Source organism: Lactuca virosa, chromosome 2 (genome assembly GCF_052849685.1).
Source record: "Lactuca virosa cultivar CGN04683 chromosome 2, Lactuca_virosa_CGN04683_v6, whole genome shotgun sequence".
Lineage (NCBI taxonomy): Eukaryota > Viridiplantae > Streptophyta > Magnoliopsida > Asterales > Asteraceae > Lactuca > Lactuca virosa.
The window spans coordinates 84,359,880-84,382,953 of NC_136427.1; positions in this window are offsets into that span (position 1 = coordinate 84,359,880).

The window sequence follows — 23,074 nt, forward strand, 5'->3', positions numbered from 1 at the left end:
TATTAATATATTAGAACTTATAATATATTAACCAACCTTAAGTGTTATTTCTCTCATTATAGTATATCCAAATGCATGATGCCATGCAACCCAAATGGACCATGCCGGGTCGGGTCAAGTCTTACCAATTATAGTTATGGACTTAGACATTAATCCAACAGTCTCCTACTTGGATAAGTCTAAAACTATTATTGCGTATGACTTCAGGAACCGATCAGCAATCGTAGCTCTCAAAAGCTTCTGTCGAACTCTGACCTTGTCGATGAACTCTGACCTTTGTCAATGACTTGTCCATTAGATAAGGGATCATATATTCCTCCATTCTAGATATCATATGGACTGAGACATGGATTATCAATCATTCTCTCTGTCCATTTGTTGTTTCCCGATTTTCGATTCATGATGACTGACTGATTGAACAAATCAAATCAGTCCTGGCTTGGCCAAGCACTCACATGTATCATCTTTAAATCATCGAGGGGCCCACATATATCGCTTTTATCCCGAAGGTAAAAGGAATGGATAAACTTCGACTCATATGGCTTGTTCTACTACTTGTTGAATCATACACAAAGGCACGTTTTATAACATCGAGTTACCGAATGCGTTTTCGTGCAATCAATGTACAACCAACTCATAGTAACAACTCATATCTCTAGGTTTGAAGAATATAAGATATTATCATCTCATGATCACTCGTGATAAAATCCATGAAGTGATTCAAATGAGCGCGGGTTGAATCCAATACTCAGAACTTATGAGCACTCATGAGTGTTGTAGCACCACTTTGTCCACCAACTTGGACCTCTACAAACCAACCCATGACAGTCTTGATTCATATCTACTTCCAACATATGACCGACTGTGGATGGTTTGAATAACTTAATCATTCAGGAAGAGCGACTTAGTTATTCTGGAAGTCAAAACATGCAAAGTGAAACACAAGAATAAATGAATCAAATATGGTATCAAACCCTATGAATATAAATAAACACTTTTATTTATCACCATACTGATTACTCATTATTCATTGTTTCGGTTTTATCAACTTTATACTTGAATTAAAAACACTAGTTGTCCCATGCTCCAAGCATGTACACTATGTTTTTCTTAAACAATAGCTTTTCCATACACCAAGTATGCATACTATGTTTGTCTATGATCCTTACTTTGTGAAATAAACCAATTGAACATAATTTCAATGATTCTAATTTCACACTCCCAAATCCTTATCGAAAAATGTGAGAATTTCAAATTCCTATCATTTATCGAAATCTGTTTAGATTTTAAACTTATATGCACTGACCCTCCTGTAATGAATATGTACAAAGTCACAAAGACTTGTCAACAGTCATTATAAGGTATTCCAATGGAGATCAACTCCATGGAAACTAAGTCTCATATTCAAAGTACATTGCTTTGGACATGCTTCTTGCATTAAGTTTTCTAATCTTACACAGATAACTTCCACCTATGGAGACAACTCCATATTCTCATTTTGACTATCACTTCTGAATAAGAGATGCCTCTTTTCAGAATATGTCAATATGGTCCTTCCAAAATTAGCACTATACTTCCAACTGTCCCTGAGCAACCAATCTTTGGTAAACCTCATATTGTCCTCGACAATTGCTTAATCATTTTAGTCATATCCAATTCTAGACCTTTTCCCTTCTTAATGCCTCTGGGCATTTGGAAAAATTTTTATAATGACAAATATTATAGCACATGCAATCGATCCTGTACCCAAAGCAAATGGTACACGATTCATGATGTCTCACATAAAGACATGATTCTAGACCAGTCTTTTGCTACAATATTTTTATTTGCCATGTTTTCAAAATTTGACTATGAAGAGGGATGCCGTAATCATAATCGAATTTTGAGAACGCAATATATAGAATTTCCTTAAGTTGAACCAATCCAACATGAAATTCATATATATATTCTTGACTAAAGATGATTAAGGTCTCAATCTAAGCCTTTAGAACTGAAATGAAGTATATCCTCTCCCTTAATTATAGCAAAACAACTTTTTCAATCCCTGCAGCCTCACAAATTGAAACTTTTGTTTTCTATAATTAACATTGCTAACTTGCAACACTAACAATAATTATCATGCTCCCACTAACATGATGATTATTAGCATAACACTTATGCTCCCACTAGCTTTGACATGTACTCAGAAATCAGCTGGACTTCTAGAAATCAATACTTTATTGACTTTCTTACCAAAGTTCAGATTTCTGATACGAGATGCTTTGATAAAACTTTATCAAAATCATACACCTTTCCTTAGATAACATGCATGTGTGTCTAAACAATTTCAGAACTATGAAAAGGGATGCCGTAATCATAGTCTCAATTGTTTAGACCTTTTGCCATCTGCTTCAAATCTACTTGGTGGAAGTGTTTCCTCACCATCATTTTCATGAATCGGAGAGAAACCTTATGACCCTTAGATTTTATGGTGTATGTGTTCTTATCCATGTGAATCGTCAAAACCATAGTCACAAGACAAGGATAATGACAAATCCAAACTCATATGGACTGAACTTATGTAATCTTAATTTCTTGCCACCTGGCAGTACAGGGCCTGCCATTGCTTCCAAGTTGTTATGCAACCAATTGAGAACTTTCAGAACTCCTATGCAAAGCCAACTTTAACTGGAATGGGCACAGAATACGTCAACACGATAGGTTATAAACCTCAAGTCGTGTGCTAGTGAAAAACCTCAGGTTTTATTCTTGATTAGTTCTTGAAATTCTTTTTAGGATCTTTAAGACTCCCACTATCCTCTTGACATATAAGACTATCTTGCCAAATATTCAAGAGAAAGTGCGGATTCTTTATCAAACCAAACACTTCACACAATTGGCCTTAGTTGGTCTTTGTTTTATCCAAAACATCACAACTTACCAATTTCAAATGTACAAGAGTAGGACACTTTTACTCTTACATTTGACAAGTGTTTTAAACCTTTCTTTAAGATATGTCACTCAAGTTACAATCTTGGATTATGACTCTAAGAATTGTTTTGGAACGAAGTATGACTCATCTTCCTGATCAAACCATTTCAACAATTCATGACTCCTCTTCTTAGTCATAAGAATGCACTAAGATGACCTTTAGAGGACTAATTGTGATATGATTTCTAAATCATTAAGATGATCACAAACATGATACTAAAGTACTCTCCCATCTTTTCAGATTTGAGAAACTTTTATCTTTCTGCCTAATTTGATTCTTCCCATTCGTTCTGCCATACATTGAGACTTTTCCAATGTTTCAGAATTATACTTAAACTTGTAAGTATAACCATATTTACTAAACTTTAGTAAATCAAATAGTCTTAACGAGCTTTGTGGTGGACATGACCAGTGCACAAGAATGTGTACTCGATCCCTTTAGTCCTTCACTTGACTCACACATCCATGTGAACAAGTAATTAGTCTTGATTTTCCAATGCTTGAAAGTTCTCATTCATCATACTATTCAACTTGCATGATTCCAAGTTTCGGTCCAATTGAAACTTGGGCGATGAGGAACTTTCCTGATTTGGTAAATTTAGACACTACCACAAATGAAAGAATCAAATCCATTTTCCAATATTGCTGTCAGTGGAATCATATAAGCAACAATTTTCCACAAATGCCATTGTAAGGATACTTCAAATAAATAAAATTAAACAATTTTCTTTTATTTTAAAACTTTGCGGAAAAACTTATCCTTACAATCCACATGGAAAATTGTTGTTATCTATTCCTTAGCAATATATCATAACTTCTTAAGCAACTGCTCAAAATTCTGATGCGATTGAAATCCACCTTCGCGATCAGAATCAGCATATACTTCCTTTAAGATTTCTCTCTATTCTTTGATTCTTAAAACATCAACATGTGACCCAGTCACATCATGTAATGAGGATCTCAGAATAGAACTTAACAGAGTTAGATAATGGGCTCTACCTGATGTAGAGTCAGACTTATTGACTTTAACATCGTTAGGTAAATTTGGCAGCTTTGCAATCAACGCCCCTTCCTTTGGCAAAATAAACATATGGACCCTTTGGTAATGGGACTATCTCAGACTTAGCCTTTCTCTTTACCATTTGGTCAACCGGGTTTACTATGGCCAATCCCTTTCCATTGGGAAGACAATGCTTTTTCTGGATTTCCAGTGTCACCATTGTCACTGTCCATAAAGTTTTTGGGAAGTTGATCTTCTAATCAAATTTGCTTTACTATCGTTCCAAATCATTGCTGATTCAGCATCACCAAGCAAATAGATATGATCATTAAGGTTCATGTCATAGTCTGTTTCATAGTAGTCCCAGAGGAACTCACTATGTGACTTAGAAAGTGATTGAACATCCAACTTTCTCAAGACTTTGACACCCAACACTCCTGGCTTGTCAATATGTGACTTCATCTCTAAGATGTGATCACACATAGACCTTGCTTGCCATTAGGGCTTGAGTGACCTTGAACTTGTGGGTTAGGGAGAATAATTGGAGGAGGTGGAGGAAGAGAAGTATGACTTCCATGAGCCAAACTCGGGAAGTCATATTCATTAGGAAAGCTTGGTTTGGGAAGATCATTGTTGTCTAAACCAGACATCAACAATGGGAGAAATTCACGTAAAATTGATTTAAGTCCTTAATATAACACCCAATATGATATATTAAGGCTAGGACCCAACAAACTATTTTATAACTTGGAAGAGGGATACCGTAATCCAAGCTATAAAATATTTGAAGGTAGGTGAATGACGACTCACCAATTTCCACCAAGATAAACGAAATGTATTATTAGGTTTTAATTGGTTTTGAAACTCCTAGATTCTTTTGAGATTCATTGAACTTTTCAATGGCATGTTTCAATCTCGAGTGTGCCCTTCAGGTTTTGTGATTAGGATGCCGAGGATCACAAAACAAGGTGTGAAGTAACCATGCAAATATACTTGGTACCCTTAATATTTACCCCTCAATCGATGTGCCAGTTAACCACACACGCTCCAACGATACTATGATAAACATTAAGTTACCCTTTGTCTACCTTGTTAAGTCCAGGTTAGTGTGCCGGTTAACCACACACGCTCCACTAACAGCTTAAACAAAGTGCAAAGTGTAATTTCATGGATTAGCATCTTATTCACATTTTCCTAAGTAACTAAGATTGAGAATTTATAAAAAGTTTAGTTACTTAGTATTTATCATTAATACTTTTAATGAAGGGAGAATTATAGTCCTTGTCCTACCTGTTCGGCTAACGACCCTCCACCGGTCAAGGAAGCGGTGGGTGAGAGTGGACACCCATTAAACTGCCATTTTATTGGCAGTAACCTTATACCCCCCTTATAGACCGGCTTCGTGAATGAGGCCTACTAATGGTAAGACGACTTGCTCTTATACATATAATATATTAAATTTTTAATATTATAATAGTATAAGGGTGTATTTTAGACATTTAAAATACTTGGTGGTTTAATATATTAATTAAACTATACTCTTAATTTAATTAAATTTAAACCATGTCATTATGGAATTATTAATTCTCTTTTAATTAAACACTTTAATTATCTATTAATAAAGTCCATAAGAGTTAATTGAATTATTCAATAAAAACATCATAATTCCAAGTATTAAATTCAAAATTAAAACCATTTAATTAATTGTTTAAGTTAAAGTTATGAACCCAAGATTTTTAGAATTCAATTCTTTTTTTTATCATAAAAAAACTTTTTCCAAATTTCAAAACTTGAGGGCAAGTTTTGTAACTCTTGAAAACTTTTGGATTCCATAACTTATGGAGTTAAATACTTGTTTTATGATGAAACTTTTCATGTTCCATAACTTAAGAACAAGTTATGGAATTCTTTAAAACATTAAGACCAAGTTTTGTAACTCCATAAAAAACTTTGAATCAATTTTTTTTAAAAACCTTTTCATATCCATAACTTATGGAGGTTTCAAAAAACTCTTTAGATCAAACTTTTTAAAACTAATAAAATAATCATATCATTTTATCTTTTACTAAATTTGACTTAATTCAACTCATATAGCAAATGATTCAAATTTTACAAATAATTAGTTTTTCACAAAAACAAGTAATTATCTTAAAATTTGACAAACGTCATGTTTTTTTTCTTTTTTTTTCAACTTGAAAATAAAACATTTGCATCAATATAACAGAAAACAACCCATGGCTCTGATACCACTGTTGGGTTTTGAGCATTCTAACACTCCTATGGTGTACATGCAACCCTATAAACCTTGGATCTATGTTTTCTCTATTATACATGAAATATTAACTATTCCAAGGTTTCATCCTAACTAGCATATTATGAAGCACCTATACTACAAAGTTCTAGTTAGATGACATACCTTTTGATGTAGCCTGATGTCTTCAAGCTTTAAGAGCTTAGCCCCAATAGTGTGGAAGCCTCAAGTGGAATCACAAATCACCAAAACACCTTGGAAAACCTTTAGAGAATATGGATACTTGGCTCACACTATGAAATCGGTTATTGCCCTCTTTAGTGTATCCACACTAGCCACTAGCATAATTTCATGAACCATAAGACCCTTTATATAGTGTGGAGGATTAGGGTTAAACCCTAATACCCATGATCTTTTATTTCCTAGGATCCATGGGTTAAAGCTCCATGGACTATCCATGAAGACTTAGCCCAACCTAAATGAACTTGGCCCACTACACATATATATATATCTAAGAGTCCATATTTAATTAGTTCCTTTTGATCACTTAATTAATTATAAATTAATTCTTGATCAATACTAATTAAATAATATGATTATATATTAATATATTAGAACTTATAATATATTAATATAAATCATAAATATACTATTCTCAAAAGACTATCCATATAAATTATGTCGGTGAAGTGCAACCCAAATGGACCATGCCGGGTCGGGTCAAGTACATACCAAATATAGTTATGGACTTAGACATTAATCCAACAGAGGAAACTTTTGGAGTACAAGATCGTTTCCAAGGAAGTGATGTTCATAATGAAGTTTTCAACATGGATGAGGAATATGAGCTCGTAGAATTGGAGAAGTTAATGTTGGATAAGGTGTCTAAGTCCGTAACTATATTTGGTATCAACTTGACCCGACCCGGCATGGTCCATTTGGGTTGCACTTCACCTAACAACTTGTATGGATATACTTTTGAGAATAAGATGTTTATGATATATTAATATATTATTAGTTATAATATAATAATATGAAATCATATTATTTAATTAGTATTGATCAAGAATTAATTTAGAATTAATTTAGTGATCAAAATAAGGCTAATTAAATATGGACTCTTACATATATATGGATTGGGCTAAGATTTATATAGGATGGGCTAAGAGTATATGAAGTCCATGGATAGTCCATGGAGCTTTTAACCCATGGATCCTATGTAAATGAAGATTCATGGGTATTAGGGTTTGCATACATGTAACCCTAATCCTCCATACTATATAAAGGGGTCTTTGGCTCAAGAATTGTCACTAGTGTGTGTGAGAACAAGAGTAGGCCGATTTTGTGAGCATCATATTCTCTCAAAGTATTTCCAAGTTGTTTTGGGTGATTTGTGACACCACTTGAGGCATCCACACTATTGGTGCTAGGCTCATAAACTCCAAGCTACTCACTACTAAGAAAATGGTATGTAACTCTATCTAGAATTTTTGTTATTCATGTACCTAGGATTGCATGTTAGATATGTTAAGGATTTGGAAATCATGTTTCATGTATAATAGAGAAAACATAGTTCCAAAGCTTCTAGGGTTGTATGTGCACCTTAAGGTTGTTAGGATGCTCAAAACCCATCAGTGGTATCAAAGCCTATACTTGTTTTGTATTATATTGTTGTTTATGTGATTTTGCAAAGCTGAAATCTATCCAGACTGCAAAACTCGACGAGTTTATGTAGAAAACTCGATGAGTTCTTGACTTTGGGCATGAACTCGACGAGTTCTTCAAGGAACTCGACGAGTTTGTTGAGCAGACTGCATGATGTTCGAGTTTTTTGGCCATAATTAGGTTAGGATCATTACCTATAACTGTTTTGAATCATTTAAACTTTTTTTATGATATGGTAATGAATATCCTAATCCAATTACAAGGTGATTGTCATACTTTCAAGATTAGTGTTAATATGATTATGCTACATGCCTTGAATTTGATGATGTGAATTGTCTTGCACTATGAGTTTGAATATGATGATGTATGTGTGTTTATTTGATTATTATGATTAGTTAAATCCATGATTATATGTTTTAATGGAGTCCATAATTTGTCCTCAAGTTATGGATTACCAAAAGTCTTTTTCATTAAAACCATTTAAAGAACTCATAGGTTACATAAAATGAAGAGTCTTCATTTTATTGGCCATTAACTCATAAGTTATGAAGTTGAAGAGTCTTGAATAGTTTCAAAACTTGCCCTCAAGTCTTGGAATTTGTAAGGTCTCACACATTAATACTTTAATTCGAAATAGATCCTTGGAATTTTAAAAGTTTAAAATTTAACCCTTATACTTCTATAATATTAAAAGTTTAATTATTATATATATATATATATATATATATATATATATATATATATATATATATATATATGTATAAGAATAAGTCGGTCTTACCATTAGTAGACCTCATTCACGAAGCCGGTCTATAACGGGGGTATAAGGTTACTACCTATAAAATGACAGTTTAATGGGTGCTCACTCTCACCCACCGCTTCATTGACTGGTGGAGGGTCGTTAGCCGAACGGGTAGGATAGGACCTTAAACCTCATTAAAAGTATAATGGAATTATAAAGTAAGTAAACCTTTATAAATTCCCAATCTTAGTTACTTTAGGAAAATGTGAATTAGGTGCTAACCCATGAAACTACACTTTGTACCTTACTAAGTCGTTAGTGGAGCGTGTGTGGTTAACTGGCACACTAACTAGGACTAGTAAGAGTGGCAAAGGGTGACTTAAGTTTTATCATAAATCGGTGGAGCGCGTGTGGCTAACCGACACATCGATTAGGTGATAAAATTAAGGGTACCAAGTCAATTTGCATGGTTATTCACACCTTGTTTGTGATCCTCGGCATCCCAGTCACAAACTTGAGAGGGCACAATCGAGATTCAAACATGCCATTGAAAGTTCAATGTATATCAAAAGATCTAGGAGTTTCAAATCCAATTAAAACTTAATAATTCATTTTGTTTTCATGGTGGAAATTGGTAAATCGTCATTTACCTACCTTCAAATATTTTATAGCTTGGATTACGGCATCCCTCTTTCAAGTTGTGAAATAGTTTGTAGGGTCCTAGCCTTAATATTTCATTTGGGTGATTTATTAAGGACTCTTTATCTAATTAAACTTGTCCTTCTTTCTTTTCAGATGTCAAACAACACTGTTGCTGGCTCAAACCCTACAGGTTCCTTTTCCCTCATGAACTTGTGTTGGAAAGTCACTTTTGATGGGTCTAACTTCAATGAATGGATTAGAAACATCAGGATGATTACCCGCTATGAGGACAAGGAATATGTCCTTGATAAGGAACTTAAGGTCATCAATGAGTCCACTGCTACTCCCGAGGAGGTTGCGGAGTACACTACACATGAGAGGGATGCTACCAAAGTGTCCTGCATCATGTTGGCTACCATGACTCCCGAACTCCAGAAATCCTATGAACATTTCTACCCCTATGAGATGCACCAGGATCTGATGGATAGGTACCATCAGAGCGCACGTCAGGAGAGGTATGAAATCATCTCCTCCATGATAACAGCCAGAATAAAGGATGGTGAATCCACCACCGGTCACTTGCAGAAAATGCAAAGGTTCGTGGACCGGTTGCTAAAGCTCAATGTGGACTTCCCTGCGGACATGGCGATTGATATCATTCTCCATTCCTTACCTCCTAGTTATGATCAGTTTCGTATGACTTATCATATGAACAAGGAGGAAGTCACACTTAGAAAACTTCAAGGACTTTTAAGGACCGCTGAAAATGGCGTTAAAGGTAAATCAGTTGTTACCTCTACTCCTACTCCTACAACAGTCCCTGTTCTGGCAATTGGGCAGGGAAAGGGGAAGAAGAGGAAGACCCCTTCGAAGGGTACCAAGGGAAAGTCCCTTGATGGCTCCTCTTCAATTGGGACCAAGAAAGGTCTCATTCCTCCTTCTTCTAGCCCAAGGGAAGCACAATGCTTCTACTGCCACGAAAAGGGGCACTGGAAGCGAAGCTGCCCCAAATACTTGCAGGATGTAAAGGATGGGAAAGTTAAACCCACCCATGCAGGTATTTATATTATATTGTCTGGTAACTCATTGCATACTAACTCTTGGGTGCTTGATACAGGTTGTGGTATTCACATTTGTACTGCTTTGCAGGGCCTAAGAAGTAGTGAACAAGTTGAGCACGGGAAGATAAACCTAATCATGGGCAATAGGAAAACATCACCTGTGACCAAGATTGGAGTTTATTCTTTATTTCTTAATAATGGGTTAACTTTAGATTTGAATAAATGTTGTTACTCGTCAGAAATGGCGAGAAATATTATTTCCCTTCATAGTTTGTACAAACAAGGTTTCACATTTTTATTTGATAATAAAATTGGTGCTATTGATGCTTTTTATAATGATGTGTTTTATTTTAAAGCATTACCTTGTGATGGTGTATATGAAACTGTGTCGATTGTAGACAACTTAGGAAATAATGTATTTCATATTGATTTTTCGATTAGCTTGGATAAAGCATCCTTGTGGCATTGTCGTCTTGGACATGTTAACAAGAAGCGCATAGGCCAACTCCAGATGTTGGAGTTTTGGAATCATTTGACCTAAAGTCGGATGATAGTTGCGAGTCTTTTTTACTTGGAAAAATGACAAAGTCACCCTTCGCTGGTACTTGTGAGAGGGGTGAGGGTTTGTTGGACCTCATACACACAGATGTGTGTGGACCCTTCAAAACAACCACAATGGATGCTAATCGGTACTATGTTACTTTTACTGATGATTGTAGCAGATATGAATATATCTACTTAATCAAGCATAAGTCAGAAACCTTTGAAAATTTCAAAGAGTTTAAGTAGGAAGTCGAGAATCAATTGGGCAGGAACATGAAGATGCTCCGATCCGATCGGGGAGGAGAGTATCTTAGTATTGAGTTCCTTGACTATCTTAAGGAATGTGGGATAGTCTCACAATTGACACCTCCTAGGACACCACATCTGAATCGTGTTGCTGATAGGCGCAATCGGACCTTGTTGGACATGGTTCGTTCCATGATGAGTCGAGTTTCATTACCAATCTCATTCTGGGGGTATGCCTTAGAGACTGCCGCCCATATCCTTAATCTAGTCCCTACTAAAAAGGTTGCCAAAACACCTCACGAGATGAGGACTGGGAAAGTGCCCAATCTGGACCACATCAAGATTTGGGGTTGCGAGGCTTTCGTGAGGCGCGAGTCTCATGACAAGCTTGAACCTCGAAGTAAGAGGTGTATTTTCATCGGCTACCCATAAAGATCCTTTGGTTACCTCCTCTACAGAGCCAGTGAGAATGTGGTCTTTGTAGCAAGAAGAGGAGTCTTTCGTGAGAGAGACTTTATAAGCCAAGGAAATAGTGGGAGGCAAATTGACCTTGAAGAGCTTCAAGAGTCAAGCGGTGAAGGAACCTCAAATACTAGCAACCAACCTGAGGAGGAAACTCCTGTTGAGCCGATAGATGAGTTCGTACCTCCGAGGCGTTCCACTAGAGTTAGGAACACACCTGATTTTTATTATGGTTATCACATCACCACTGAAGGTGATACATTTATCGGTGATAGTACACTGATAGATTTGGATGAACCTAATAATTACAAGGAAGCCATGGCAGGCCCTGAGTGTGCTAAATGGAAGGAGGCTATGGACTGCGAGATTTAGTCCATGTATGACAATCAAGCTTGGAACTTGGTTGACAATGTACCGGGTCGTAAGACAGTTGGCTGCAAATGGATCTTCAAGAAGAAGACCGACATGGATGGGAAGGTACACACTTACAAAGCACAACTAGTGGCGAAGGGCTTTACTCAAAATCCGGGAGTTGACTATGATGAGACCTTCTCACCAGTAGCGAAGATTAAGTCTATTAGAGTTTTGCTAGCCATAGCTGCATTTCATGATTATGAAATATGGAAAATGGATGCCAAGACCGCTTGCCTTAATGGAAAGTTGGCTGAGGATGTTTACATGGCTTAGCCAAAGGGTTTTGTCTATGCAATGTACCCTAATAGAGTGTGTAAGCTTGAGAAATCCATTTATGGATTGAAACAAGCATCTCGCAGATGCAATCTTTGTTTTGATGAGAAAGTCAAAGAGTTTGGCTTTTCGAGGAGCGAGGATGAGTCCTGTGTATATGTTAGGGCTAGTGGGAGTATAGTTAGCTTTCTGGTGTTGTATGTAGATGACATATTTCTCATAGGAAATGACATCCCAACCTTGTAGGAGGTTAAGTCCTGGCTTGGGAAGTGTTTCGCTATGGAGGTACTTGGAGAAGCTGCCTATATCCTGGTGTCACACCCCCGAACCAGAAGGCGGAAACGTCCGAGGGCTCGCGTGACTTAAATTGAAATTTCATCACAATGAATATACATGAAACATAACACATTCATCACCAAGCATTACATAGTACAACTGTCATTGTTTACATCAAGTACATGGTTTACATTACATGATCCCAAAATATAAAGTGTTTGATGATTAGCAACTACAAAAGAAACTTTCAACACACTAGATGCTTCTTCGTTCTAACAGTTATCTGAGAATACAAGTTATTTTGAAAACGGTCAACATATATAATGTTGGTGAGTTCATAAGTATGTTTGATGTAAAATAGTTTATTTCGTTTGTAAAACCCAGAAAATCCGATATTTTCTGTAATAAGACTTTTCACGAAAATGTTGTGATGATCCTGTAAGTATATGCGTGAATGATTTCAAAACGTGTATAAATGAGAAGTTTTGCATTATGGTTATTGAAAGTACAAGTGAATAAGATTGGTTTCCCCGGAAAACCCGATGTTTTCCGATGAAAAAGTATGATTGTTTTGTATTATTGTATCGTCACAGCGAATGAATATGATTTCCCATGATTACTTAGAGGGTATTGGATCTCTATGTGAGTCGTTATAACCGTGCATGATAATGACTAGTTCGTCTGTCTTGGCATTCTAGTGAACGCCGGAATTGATCTTAAGATTTTGTTACCCTAGACTGGCTGAGTCTAACTGTAGCGAACAACTTAGGTGTGGGGGAGTCACCCCCGTATAGATCTATACACAAACTCTCGCTCTCCCTCCAGGAGACTTTGATTATAACTACAGACTACGACCGACACTTATTGGTGTCGCCCGTTATTACTCACTTAATCCAAATGAATTTGATTAACCTTGATTAAGGACCTGATTTTGTTTACTTGAATAGAAGATAAGCCCAACAGACGAGGAGAAGAGGACTACTAGGCCCTACTAATTACGTATGTTATTTAAGGCTGTCGAGTATACGAAAGACGCATTGGCCCATTTTGCATATGATTTATTTGGACCTTACTAGCAATGCTAATGGGCCACCGAGGCCCAATAGTATGTAAAAGCCATTGAGGGTCCCTTAAGCATGTAATCGGGTCACAGGAGGCCCAATAACATGTATTCTTTATGTTATGCCCAAAAGTCATGTTAATGGGTCACAAAGGCCCAATAAGCATGATTAGAATCTTTCAAGCCCAACAAGTAGAATGTTTACTTGTTTTGTATAGTATTAGTGTCGCGAAGTTGTTTAATCGATATGTCGTAATAATCACCAAATTGTTTTATAACGATTCATAGATTTATAAAAAAATAGATATTTTTCTATTTAAACCCATAAGTTATAAAGTTTTGTATATTTTGACCCAATTATTTTATTATTAACATAATTGACCAAAAATATTAGTTTGACCTATTCAGCCCCTTATTTTGGTAAAGTTGGCAATTTTTAGCGCTTTTTATGAAAAATGACATATTAGGTCCTTGAACTATTTTTCTTGGCATTTTTGGCCTAAAAACTTAATTAAATAATGTTTTATGCCCAAAATTTTATTTTGGACAGTTTCAGCCCCTTAGTTAAAAGATTTGCATTTAAATTCACACTTTTCGCAATTTTTACAATTTTTACCAAAAATCCAAAATCTTTGCATTTTTAGTCCCTTTTGATAAATAAGGCCATTTTAACCCCTGAAATAGGTTTATTTACGTTTATAGCCCTTGTTTTGAGAAAATTTTCCAATTCAGCCCCCTTAAATTTGATTTTTCGCATTTTTGGGCCCAAATAGCCGAAAAGCCCAAATTTTAATCCTTTAAAAAGCCTAATATTTATAAAAGCTCTTATTTTAGCTGTTTTGACCTTTTGATCCTTGTAGAAACCGTGAATGACATCTTTTTCCCCATCTTTTGTTCATTTATCAAAAATAGTCCAATAACAAATTTTATGTTGTAGTATGTTTATTATAAACTTTGCATGGTAGTTTATCTTGACATGTTAAGTGAAATATATCCAAGATCACATATTTTTCATTCTTGAACTATAGATCTCGAAATATCTTTCATTGTTAGCACATATTTACCACATAACACAAGAAATCACACATAACATACTAATACACATAGATCTTCACATTTTACTTGTATTCTCCCCCATAAATCATATGAAAACCGAAAATAGAGGGGTATGAACTCACCTTAGGTTTGTGGGTTTGGTTTTGAAGAGAGAGATGGAAAGATGAAGTGATTTTTGGCCCTAGCAACTTCTTTGAGTAGATCTCGAACTCAAGAAGATTTCTAAGAGTATAAACACCAAAAACTTTGTTTAAAGGAATGATCTAACAAGAGAGTGAAGTTATGAAGCTTGGATGTGTAAGGACTTACCAAAGATTGACAACACTTGATGAAGACTCTTGAATCCAAGCCAAATTTTCGAAAATTCCTTGAAGGAAGGAAGGAGATGGCCTTAGAGAGAAATGGAGAGATTTTTTTTGTGTATTGTATGTGTGTGGTGTGTCTTCGGCCGAAACAAGAAGAGAGGAGGGATAAGAGAGAGTGTGAGGTGATAGGTGCATGGATGTATGTGATATTTGCATGGTTACATGGGGGATAATGTGGAGGTGGCACTCCAATTCAACTCTCCCCTTAACCTCTTCTTTTATTATTTTTTTTGTTATATGCTTGGGCCGAAATGGGCTAAGGAAGGAGAAAGGAATCACCTTGGCCCATTCTTGCCTTGGCTTGATCTCATGAGGCCCATAAGGAAAACTTACAGCCCATTGGGCCCTTAGGGTAGCTCACGGCCCAATTTTTGTATAAAAGAATTGATTTATGGCCCATTAGGCTCATTGGATTTGTTATGGCCCAATAAGGCCCATTAAAGATAAACTAGTCCATTTTAGGCCTATAAGGCCCAAAAAGGTTAAGTCTCATGAGAGTGGGTCCAATGAGAGCCCATTTAAGAATTCTAAGCCCAAAATAGTCAGGTTGGAAGTTGATTGGCCCATTAGGCCCAATAAAGAAATCCTAGTCCATATTAGACTTTAATCGGGATTCCTAGGGTTTCCAACCTTTTGTTGACTATTTGAGTGTTTGCATAGTGTTTGATGGAATTTTGTTGTCATTGAATAAGCATCATACATGCTTTCAAGTTTTAGTTACAATGTTATCCTTGTTAATTGTTTACAAAGCATCAGAATTCCTAGTTGTGACATCATCCCTCCGTTAGAGGGAATTTCGTCCCAAAATTCTTTTTGAAGCTAGATTTGAGAATGCGAGAATAGGTGAGGGTAGTTCTGCTTCATCTGGTCTTCGCGTTCCCATGTGATTTCCGGTCCACGTTTCGCGTTCCATCGAACTTTCACAATCGGAATGCGACTTTGCTTAGTACGCTTCACTTCCATGTCCATGATTTCAACTGCTTCCTCGATGAACAGGAGATTTTCGTTGATTTCGATTTCTTCCAATGTAATGACGAGAGTTTCGTCGGATAGGCAGTTCTTCAAATTGAAAACATGGAACACGGGGTGTACGCAGCTAAGTTCAGCAGGTAGTTGTAGTCTATAAGCCACTGGACCGATTCGGGCAAGGATCTCGAATGGTCCACTGTACCGTGGGTTTAGTTTTCCCTGTTTCCCAAAACGAATCATCCCTTTCCAGGGAGAGACTTTTAACAACACACGATCCCCGACTCGGAATTCCAAGGGCTTTCGCCGTTTATTAGCGTAGCTCTTCTGTCGGTCTCGTGATGCTTGAAGTCGAGCTTTGATTTGAATTATCTTCTCTGTCGTTTCGCGTATGATTTCTGGTCCTGTTAATGCATTGCTTGGTGTCTGTTCTCTTGCTAGCTGAGTGTCACCTACCTTAGCCCAACACAACGGTGATCTACATTTACGTCCATATAAGGCTTCAAAAGGAGCAACTTTGATGCTTGAGTGATAGCTGTTGTTATACGAAAACTCAATTAAAGGCAAGTGGGTATCCCACGACCTTCCAAAGTCTATCACGCATGCGCGAAGCATATCTTCAAGCGTTTGAATGGTTCGCTCACTTTGACCATCGGTTTGTGGGTGGTAGGCAGTGCTCATGTCGAGTTGTGTTCCCATAGCTTTCTGAAGCGATTGCCAAAAGCGTGAAGTAAATCTACTATCTCGATCTGAGATGATAGATATTGGTATTCCATGGAGTCTCACAATTTCCTTGATGTATATTCTCGTCAATCGCTCCATCTTGTATGACTCCTTTATTGGCAGGAAATGAGCGGATTTTGTCAACCTGTCGACTATTACCCATATGGTATCCAATGCATCTGTTGTCTTGGGTAATTTGGTCACAAAGTCCATAGTAATCCTTTCCCATTTCCACTCGTGTATTACTGGTTGTTGTAATAGTCCTGAGGGCTTATGATATTATACCTTCACTTTTGCACAAGTGAGGCACTTGCTAATGTAAGTGGCAACTTCTGCCTTCATGTTAGGCCACCAATACTACTGCTTGATATCCAAGTACATTTTATCTGAACCCGGATGGATGGAGTATCATGTCTTATGGGCTTCATTCATGACTACTTCTCTAAATCCCCCAAGTTTAGGGATCCAAATTCGGTTCATGAAGTAATATGCTCCGTCCTTCTTGACTTCAAAGTTCTTTTCCATTCCACGTAACGCTTCGCTTGTTCTGTTTTCTATCTTCATGGCATCGAACTGGGCTGCTTTGATTTGCGAGGACAGATGGGATTGAACGGTTATCGAAAGAGTCTTCACACGACGATTTGAGTACTCCTTTCGACTCAAGGAATCAGCTACCACGTTAGCCTTGCCTGGGTGGTACTTGATTTCGCACTCATAATCGTTTAGTAGCTCAACCCATCTTCGCTGCCTCATGTTTAACTCCTTTTGATTTAAAATGTGTTGGAGACTCTTGTGGTCGGTGAAAATGATGCACTTGGTACCATAAAGGTAGTGCCTCCAAAATTTTAAGGCGAAGACCACAACTCTCAATTCGAGATCATGGGTGGTATAATTCACCTCACGTGTCTTTAGTTGTCGGGATGCATAAGCTATCACCTTTCCACGCTGCATGAGTACACAGCCTAAACCCTGATTCGAAGCATCGCAGTAAACTATGAAGTCCTCAGTTCCCTCTGGTAGTGATAGTACTGGTGCACTACAGAGGGCTCGCTACAGAGTTCGGAAAGCAACCTCCTGCTTTTCTGTACATTCAAATGGCACACCCTTTTGTGTAAGCATGGTAAGTGGCTTGGCTGTTTTGGAGAAATTCTGAATGAATCTCCTGTAATAGCCTACGAGACCTAAAAATTGACGAATTTCTGTGGGTGTCGTTGGGACCGCCCATCCTTCTATGGCTTTGACCTTAGAAGGGTCCACATGTATCCCTTCTTGACTGACAACGTGACCCAAAACGTTCACACTACGGAGCCAGAACTCACACTTAGAGAGTTTTGCGTATAACTTTTCGGTTTGTAGGGTTTCTAAGATTTGCCGGAGATGTCGGCCATGCTCCTCTTCGCTTCGAGAATAGACTAGGATATCGTCGATGAAAACAATGACAGAATTGTCGAGGAATGGTCGGCAGATTCGATTCATCAGGTCCATGAATGCGGCAGGGGCATTCGTTAGACCGAAGGGCATTACAACAAATTCATAATGTCCATAGCGAGTTAGGAAAGCGGTTTTGGGGATATCCTCTTCCCGGACTTTGAGTTGGTGGTATCCGGATCGCAGATCTATCTTAGAGAACTGACTTGCTCCTTGGAGCTGGTCGAATAGATTGTCGATTCGTGAAAGTGGGTAGCGATTTTTGATAGTGAGCTTATTTAGTTCTCTGTAATCAATACACATCCTAAAGGATCCGTCCTTTTTCTTAACAAAGATGATCGGAGCTCCCCAGGGTGAGAAGCTAGGTCGGATGAATCCTTTGCTCAAGAGTTCGCTAAGTTGGCTTGACAGTTCTTGCATCTCCGCAGGAGCCAACCTATAGGGTGATTTGGCAATGGGCGTAGCTCCCGGCACCAGGTCAATTCGGAACTCGACTGGTCTTTTTAGGGGTATCCTCGGAAGATCTTCAGGAAAGACATCCGGGAAGTCGCAAGCCACTGGGATGTCTCGAATATTGACCTCTTCCTTGGACTTATCCACTATGTGTGCCAGAAACGCCAAGTCCTTATTTTGTAGATACTTATGTGCCTTAATGCACGAGATAAGACGAAGGTTCGTACTGGGTTTGTCCCTGTATATAATTAGGGTTTCGTGGTTGGGGAGATGAAGGCGAACGACTTTCTCGCAACACATAATTTCGGCATGATGGGGGCTCAACCAGTCCATGCCGACAATCACATCAAAACTCCTAATAGTTACAGGCATCAAGTTTATTTGAAAGGCGTGATGATTTAAAGTTAGGGTACATCCTACATAGATTTCCCCAGCTGATTCTGTTTTCCCATTAGCCATTTCCACCGTAAAGGTTTCATTAAGCTTTTGGGGTTGTTGTTTTAGCAAGTGTTTGAATTTATTACTCAGAAAGCTTCGCTCTGCCCCGGTATCAAACATGATGCATGCATATGAGTGGTTAAGGAGAAACGTACCTGTGACAACAGTGGGATCCTGAACCGCTTCTCCTTGACCCATAGTCAGCACTCTTCCTACTGCTCTTGTCGCCTGGTTGTTTGCATTGGGACAATTTCGCCTGAAATGTCCGGTCTTCCCACACCCATAACAGGTATAACTGGCTCCATCCTTTGTGGTGTTGTTGTTGTTGGGCATCTGGTTTTGTGGAAGATGGGTCCTACAACACTTTGCTATATGACCCTTCCGGTTGCATCTTGTGCACATCATCTCTCTGCATTCCCCGTGGTGATGGTAGTTACATTTGTCACACTTGGTAAGATTCCCTATGTACTGTTTCGGAGCTTTCGGCGTGGATGAGGCTGGAACATGTGGTGCTGTGGTAGCCTGGGTTGCTGCATGGACAGTCACTGTCTGTTGTTTCTTAGATGATTCAGAGTTCTGTTTTCCTCTTCTCTTGTTGTTCTTCCCTTTCTTATTCTCTTCTTCCTTCTTAACATCCGATTCCATAATCTTAACACTCTTCTTGCTGCCATGATCATACAGTTTCTTGGCCAATATTTTGGCGCTATCAAACGTCTCAGGGTTTGCCGCAATGACATTCCCTTGGATAGGTGCAGTCAATCCCCAGATGAACCTCTCAATCTTTTTCCCTTCTCAGGTGATCATACCCGGACACAGAAGGGATAGCTCGCTAAACCTGGATATGTATGCGTCGATATTGGAGTTTTGAACTGTCAAGTTCCACAATTCTTGTTCCATCTTTTGTATCTCGCCTCTAGGGCAGTACTTTGCCAACATCATTTCCTTCAGTTCTTCCCAGGGCATCGCGTTTACCATGGAAGGTTCATGGCTTCGATGTGACCGTTCCACCATGAAAGATCTTGATCAACAAAGGTACATGCTGCGAACTTGACCTTGCACCCATCTGGACACCCGAAAATTTTGAAGACGGATTCAATTTTCTCAATCCACCTCTTTAGGGCTATGAAACCTCCCGTTCCATTAAAGGTTCGTGGCTTGGCGTTGGTAAAGTCTTTGTAAGTGCATGTCTTGGTAGGTCCTTGATTTATTCCGTTGTTTGAACTTCCAGCCCCCTGCCCGTTTCCTCCTCCATTGTTCCCTTGGTGGATTTGCGGTATGGCTGCTGTGACTGCAGCAGATACAGCTGCTTGAAACGCAGCCGAGTCGACTTCCGGTGGTGTTGGTGGTTGGTTATTTCCGCGGTTTGGTCTCTGCGGCATCTTGCTGTTACGGAACAGAAAGATGTTGAGTATCTATTTTTTTTTAAGTTGGGAATTTCGTGAATCGGTTTGCGCATCTAAGTGTTTCCATAATTTACACTAAGCAATAAGAACACATAACAGATAACAACATCACGAATAAACACATAATATTTTCCACTAATATTATCCGCACTTTGATACATGAAAATTTGCTCGAAAGAGCATACATAGAGGTACAAAGTTCGACAGCATAACGACTCTATGAGTAGTGTAATCACTTAAACATGGAGTCGGTAGTACATAGCAAACATAAGGGAACATAGCACTAGTAGGGTAAAGATGGTCCTAATACACTAGGAATCGCCCAATGGTGGCAGCGAGATCATATACCGAAGTGTTGTGCCAACAACTGGGCCATCTCAGTCATCTCTCCAATGACTTCATCTCTTTCCTGTTTAGCCTACACCGCTCGTGCTTCCATGGCGAATAACTTTTGTCGTAGTGCGGCAGCCTCAGCCTCGGGAGAACGATTCTCTCTCACGGGATTTCCTGGTGGGGCAGGGTGGTTCTGCCGTGTCTCACCGGTAGGTGGTGTGACGGAGGCTTCGTCTGTGCCTCTTTCTTCCTCCATATCGTCATCGGTCCCATCAAACTCGTAGTCTATGTTCGTGTACTCGTCGAGTCCAACGCCGTGTGCTCCCCCTTGTTCTTCCTCGGGGTCGTCCTCAATCATTCTGTGGGCCTCTAAGACCTGATGAAACTGAATGCCCTGATGCTCCTCTTCCATGGTGACTGTGAGGGGGAACACGTAAGGAGGTATATAAATAAACTATTATTACTCCTAAGATTTGTTATTTAGATATAAAAAGTTGGGTTGATGTGCTCTTCTTGTTTAACAATAGGGTATGCCTTAGGTTTACTGACCATCGCGATCGTCCTAGGGCATATGATAGTTGTATTACGAAGAAATGTAGTTGATCAGGCTACATTCATCCCTAATACACCTGTGAACAGTCCTGGCTTAACCGGGATGTCAGGTTCTCCCAATCATCTTATTCGATTTGTTATTATGTTCATTTTTCTAAGCCGCACAAGTAAGAGTGTTTATTAGCACATTTTATTAGTTTTGTTCAGAGTTATTTAGTCCCTTGCTGGGTTTATAGTTGCATATCAATGTGTGGTTAGATATGCCAGTTCACTATATACAGAGCTCTGATACCAACCTGTCACACCCCCGAACCAGACGGCAGAAACGTCCGAGGGCTCGCGTGACTTAAATTGAAATATCATCTCAATGAATATACATGAAACATAACACATTCATCACCAAGCATTTCATAGTACAACTGGCGTTGTTTACATCAAGTACATGGTTTACATTACATGATCCCAAAATATAAAGTGTTTGATGATTAGCAACTACAAAAGAAACTTTCAACACACTAGATGCTTCCTCCTTCTAACGGTTACCTGAGAATACAAGTTATTTTGAAAACGGTCAACATATATAATGTTGGTGAGTTCATAAGTATGTTTGATGTAAAATAGTTTATGTCGTTTGTAAAACCCAGAAAATCCGATATTTTCTGTAATAAGACTTTTCACGAAAATGTTGTGATGATCCTGTAAGTATATGCGTGAATGATTTCAAAACGTATATAAATGAGAAGTTTTGCGTTATGGTTATTGAAAGTACAAGTGAATAAGATTGGTTTCCCCGGAAAACCCGATGTTTTCCGATAAAATAGTATGATTGTTTTGTATTATTGTATCGTCACAGCGAATGAATATGATTTCCCATGATTACTTAGATGGTATTGGATCTCTATGTGAGTCGTTATAACCATGCATGATAATGACTAGTTCGTCTGTCTTGGCATTCTAGTGAACGCCGGGTCTTAAGATTTTGTTGACCTAGACTGGCTGAGTCTAACTGTAGCGAATAGCTTAGGAGTGGGGGAGTCACCTCCGTATAGATCTATACACAAACTCTCGCTCTCCCTCTAGGAGACTTTGATTATAACTACAGACTACGACCGACACTTATTGGTGTCGCCCGTTATTACTCACTTAATCCAAATGAATTTGATTAACCTTGATTAACGACCTGATTTTGTTTACTTGAATATAAGATAAGCCCAACAGACGAGGAGAAGAGGACTACTAGGCCTACTAATTACGTATGTTCTTTAAGTCTGTCGAGTATACGAAAGACGCATTGGCCCATTTCGCATATGATTTATTTGGACCTTACTAGCAATGCTAATGGGCCACCGAGGCCCAATAGTATGTAAAAGCCATTGAGGGTCCCTTAAGCATGTAATCAGGTCGCAGGAGGCCCAATAACATGTATTATTTATGTTATGCCCAAAAGTCATGTTAATGGGTCACAAAGGCCCAATGAGCATGATTAGAATCTTTCAAGCCCAACAGGTAGAATGTTTACTTGTTTTGTATAGTATTAGTGTCGCGAAGTTGTTTAATCGATATGTCGTAATAATCACCAAATTGTTTTATAACGATTCATAGATTTATAAAAAAATTGATATTTTTCTATTTAAACCCATAAGTTATAAAGTTTTGTATATTTTGACCCATTATTTTATTATTAATATAATTGACAAAAAATATTAGTTTGACCTATTCAGCCCCTTATTTTGGTAAAGTTGGCAATTTTTA